This window comes from Tursiops truncatus, chromosome 1 (genome assembly GCF_011762595.2).
Source record: "Tursiops truncatus isolate mTurTru1 chromosome 1, mTurTru1.mat.Y, whole genome shotgun sequence".
NCBI classification, from domain to species: Eukaryota; Metazoa; Chordata; class Mammalia; order Artiodactyla; family Delphinidae; genus Tursiops; species Tursiops truncatus.
The window spans coordinates 10,371,902-10,377,488 of NC_047034.1; the positions used below are offsets into that span (position 1 = coordinate 10,371,902).

General features: G+C 34.1%; 1 pseudogene; it reads right to left on the reverse strand.

The window, feature by feature from the left end:
* Positions 1 to 4,452: 4,452 nt before the first annotated feature.
* LOC101338053 (large ribosomal subunit protein mL52-like) lies at positions 4,453 to 4,771 on the reverse strand (annotated as a pseudogene).
* Between the last annotated feature and the right edge of the window lie 816 nt (positions 4,772 to 5,587).

A 5,587-nucleotide genomic window follows, 5' to 3' on the forward strand; every position in this document is an offset into this window, starting at 1 on the left:
ATTTTGTGTTACTTCCAGGACAAGGCTATAAAAAACAGAATTTCTTCTTCCTCAATTTATTTCCCATTTCACTATATGGTTTAAGAGGTTTCTGAGACTCTAGGTTTGGTGTGATAGAAAATAGAAGGAAGCTGGATCTCTGAATCAAAATGTGGAAGAGAGATGCCCCCTAACATAAATACCCTTCTTGAACTGTCAGAGTGAGATAAACTTCTATGTGTTTGAGCCATTAGTTTTTTGTCGTATATTTGTTATAGAAATTGAGCTTGCTATCATTAAATCTTTCTTTATTATACCTGCTGAAACACATGAGTAAATAAAAGACAATTTTTTTGAATGGGGGATAAATCCATGTTTTACCGTATCTCCTCGTTTCTGCATATTCAGAAACCTATCCAACCTATGTATGAATACATATTGGACATCCGTTTTTATAAGTGGTTACAATTTCTACATTTCCATGTGTAAGGGTGATATCTAGTAACAGCAAGAAACAGTTACATGACTGTTGTAAGGGCACATTTTTTTCCCTCTAGCAGTCATTTTAATAAATACATCCACTAAATAATATTGGCATTATCCAACTTATTTGTGATATCCTTGTTACCTAAATTGCATAATATAAAGACAAAAGTGTGACTACACACACACACAAAAGGAAACATGCATGTTATTTTGAATGTATGTCTGTATCCATTACCATGATTTGTTAAGCCAAATGTAAAATGATATCATCAGTAACTGAAGTCATGTCTTTATGACAGTAGACAAGCAATTAGATGAATTCTGGGTTTGTGTCTATCTAATCTATAAGTCATAGCATATACTACTTAACTTTTAAATATAAATGTGGCATTGTTCAATCTAAAATCTATATTTTCTTTTTTCAAGTGTTATGTTTATAACATAAAGTGTTGAAAAGGACATGGTGTGGTCCTAAAAATGGAAATGTATTGAAAATTGTGTAGATAAAAATGAATAAGCTTATAATTTTAGTTGTTTATTGTTCAGCTAAAGGATATTCTTCCTCTTGGCAGAATCAGGAAAATACACAGCAGCTCAGGATCCACTAAATAAAATTTTTTTGATTTTATAGGTTCATATATAATTTTCCATTTATGCATAGTCAATATTTTGAAAAAAAAGGTTAAAGGAAAAATGGTGATGAAGCCTTGTTATATTTTAGGAAATATTTAAATGAAAATGCTATATTTTCATAATTTAGTGTTTTGCCCCAAATTGCTTATGATCGTATGCTTTTATCAATATTACATCTTAAAGTTTCATCTTGATTGCTAACCTATAGCATTTGATTTTTCATATTTTATAAATGTATACATATATATATATATATATATATATATTTCCCTCTGAGGATATGTCTTAATTATGTAGATGATATACAGAAAGGCCGTTTGTCATCAAGACTAGCTACTTCCAGTTAACACTGATTTCAATTTTTGTTTGCCATTCTCTGTTCCCTTATATCATTCCACTACATACATGACTGAACCTAGCACTTTATAAAATGTCAGAATCTCTTGGGGTAGAGCATGTATTTATTATAAGGTAAGCAAGTATATATCAGTTTGTCTCCTATCTACATTATACCACAGAAGTTACTGTACTTTGGTCAAGGTCACCTGTGATGTCCACTTTTCACATTAAATGGACATATCAGGTCATCTCACTAAACTATCAGCACTTTTAGCAACAGTTCACATCTTCCTGCTTATTGAAACACTCTCTGTACTCAGCACCTAAGCTTTCATTTCACCCGTATCCAAGGATATTTCTTTCTTCTGGATTTTGGATTCCCTGTGTACTCTTCCTCAGATAGGAAGACACTTTTTCAGCTGTAATCCATGGTTATTATCTTGGAGCCCTGTTGATGTGGTGGTTAAGGTATGAGGCAAGAGAAGTGTTCTATAGTCTGATTAAATCTAAGCCTTTTAGTGAGCTGGTGTCTCGGGATTATGACCATTGTAAGTGCTTCTCTAATGATAGTATAGTTTTTCTTCACTCTGCTCCCTATTCAATTTCCTGGCTACAGCATTTCCAATCTACTTTCTTGAATTGCTAAGCCCTGTAAAGCGTTGCCTTCCTCCCTCCCCTGCTGTCTCACCTAAGGTGAGACAGGAAGTAGGAGGTAGCTGGAGTGGCGAAGAATTCCCTTTCCTCTGGTGGAATTAGGTTCCAGAATTGTGCTCTAGTGAAATATTTATCCCTCGAATAATGAAGTGGACTCTGGGTGTATTTCACAAGGATCTCTTCCCTTCCCTCTGCCATAGCCACAAAGTGATCTTAGGAATCCTCACCCAAAACATTGGTGTAAAAGTATGAAGGGATTTGAGATGGGGCTCAGCAGTTTCTCGGTCTTACATTAGTGGACACTCAGCCTGCAGCAATTCATCAAAATTATCGTTCAAGTGTTCTATCATTTTATGGCTCCAGTGCCTACTGCTCCATGCTAGTACATTTCGGTGGCTGTATCTCTCCTGGTGTGCCTTTCTCTGTAGATGTTGGAGAGGTCACTTACGTTACAACCTGCATTCTCAAATGAGAACAATAAGTCATTAATTTTCAATTTGTCCCGCTTCCTCTTGTTGTAAGGATGGAAGTGAAAACTTCTAAGCTCTTCAGCTGTTAGATCTAAAATCAGTAGTCTGGCTTTAAGATAGTTTGTGGAACACGTCAATCCTTCTAACTTAGATTTTCCTCAATACACTTTCCCCTTGTGTCTTGAAATGAACGAATTCTTTTCATCTTTCAGGTATCAACTTTAAATCTCACTACAGTATGCAGGTCTCCTTGTTATTCTATCTAAAACAACTCCTTCACTCTCATCTTTATCTATTACAACATTCTTTCAACACTTGTGGAAGGTTGAATGCTTTTTTAAAAATTCTGTATTCTCTTGTAGAATAAAAATCTTTGAGGGGAAGAACTATGCCTAGGTCTTTTCACCCTTCTATTTTCAATATTTAATATGATTTGTTACTTAATATTTTATGAGTAAATAAATCTTATTTACACAAATGTATTTTTTCATAGAATAAATAATTCACGTTATTTATTAAAATATATAAGACCAGTCTATGTGTTCAGATATCTTTTAGATGGTTTTTAATGAAGTCATGACTATTTTCATGAAAATATTCAAGAAACATTGATGAAATACTTGAAATTATTTATAATCAACTTTATTTTTGTCTGAAAACCAAAGGTTTTCAAATATTTTTTGGAAGCCTCTTGTATGTACTATGATGCCTCAGCACCTAGCACTTATTTAAAAAATGGCCTTCCCTCATCAAAGATAATATAATTATCTCATTATTTCTCTCTTCTTAAATTCTTAATCTTAATATTTATGACATGTAGTGTAAGTATCTGCTATAAGTAATTTTTTTAGAATACATTTATTTCCTGGCTCTCACTTTGCTTTTACCCAGATTAGAGAAATATGTTATTACTATTTTTTGCCATGAATCCTTTGTTTTTTTTGAAATATAGTTGATGTACAGAATTATATAAGTTACAGGTGTATAACAGAGTGATGTCACAATTTTTAAGTTTATACTTTATTTATAGTTATTGTAAATATGGTCTATATTCCCTGTGTTGTACAATATATCCTTGTAGCTTATTTTATACATAATAGTTTGTATCTCTTAATCCATTACCCCTATCTAGACCCTCCTCCCACTAGTTTGTTCTCTATATCTGTGAGTCTGCTTCTTTTTGGTTATATTAACTAGTTTTTTGTATTTTGTAGATTCCGCATAGAAGTAACGGCATACAGTATTTGTCTTTCTCTGTCTGACTTATTTTATTGATACTTAGCATAATGCCCTCCAAGTCCATCCAGTTGTTGCAAATGGCAAAATTTCATTGTTTTTTATAGCTGAATAGTAGTCCATTGTATGGAATATATCTTTATCCATTCATCTGTTGGATGCTTAGGTTGATTCCGTATCTTGGCAGTTGTAAATAATGCTGCTTTGAACACTGAGGTACATGTATCTTTCCAAATTTGTGTTTTTGTTTTTTTCAGATATATACTCAAGAGTGGAATTGCTGGGTCATATGGTAGTTCTATTATTAGGTTATTATTATTTTTAATTTTATACAATATAACTTGAGCAAGCATCTAAGATTTTGGATTTGCCATAAATAGGCTCAAAGTGCCATTAAATAACTTTATATAATAACAAAAAAAAGAAAGACTTTCATATAGTTATTCATCTCTGATGAATTACCAGACAACAGTATGGAGTGGAGCCCCCAGCCAACTCATAATGTCATGTCAACTGAGCAATAAATAAATTTAATTTGTTTTAAGCTTGTGAGAATTTAGGTTTGCTTGGTTTTGTTTTGTTTGTTTTTCTGGGGGAGGCAGGAGTTGCTTTTTATTGACTTGGTCATGGGTTCTGCTGTAGGGCGCCTTTGGGTTTAAGAGCATTCTGCTGCTTCCTTTCTTCTTCCTGCAACTTCTGCTACCTGAGCTGCCATGCTTGTAATCCAGCATCCATTTCCTGTGACAGCAGTACAACTCGTCTTGCAACTTTTTACCTTTGGCCTTTTCTTCGAAGCTGGCCTTTCATTGGAGGAGGCCATCCCCGTAAGACCAGTCTGGGAGCTCCGCAAGGAGCCTGTAGCCAGAGGGGTTGGCAGCAAGGCCCTGCTGGACTCACCACCGACTGCTCACCCGACCTGTGACGCCACAGTGTAGCCTCCAGCCACTAGAGAGCAGTAAACGCAAAGCAGCCATGCTGAGGCACAGGAAGGGTTGTTTGGTTTTACAGCAAAATCAAGCTTTACCAGACTGATACAACAGGATTCCAAAGGAAAAATAGCACTTAACCTTACATTTAACATTTGTGATATACCAGTAAACATTTTTTTTTTTTCGTTTTTATAATTGTTGCTTCCTTGGCTGTTTTATTGGAACCCACTTAACGATTGTCAATTTATTTATACAGTTGAATAACCCTGCCATAAACAATACATAATTTTAAACATGAGAGCATGTCATGATTAAGGATTGGGATTAAAACATATTCAGGAATTTACAGCAATTCACACAGGACTAATGGAATATCGAGGACATGGCCACCTGAATGATATAAACTATACTTCTTTTTATACATTATTCTTTTTCTTTTTCAAAGATTTTTTTTTTTGGCCATGTGGCTTGTGGAATGTTAGTTCCCTGACCAGGGATGGAACCCAGGTCCCCTGCAGTGGAAGTGCAGAGTCCTAACCACTGGACCACCAGGGAGTTCCCTTTACTGTTTACATTATTCTTTTACACTTTTAAATTTTAAGTTCCATGAGGCCTATATCCCCTTTTTAAAGGAATTGACTAGGTAGTATTAACTGTATTGTAATTTCAGGGACAACAATTATTAGAATTTTTTAGTGAAATTATGATAACTGTAATTTCCAATAAATACATAGTAAGTGTCTTTTTTCTTAACAAAAATCATGTAAAAAAACATTCACCAAATTTATACAGACTTTTATACAGTCACACACATTTGCCAAGGGGAATAAAAAACAGTTTAAAATTATTTGATTTAAAAGC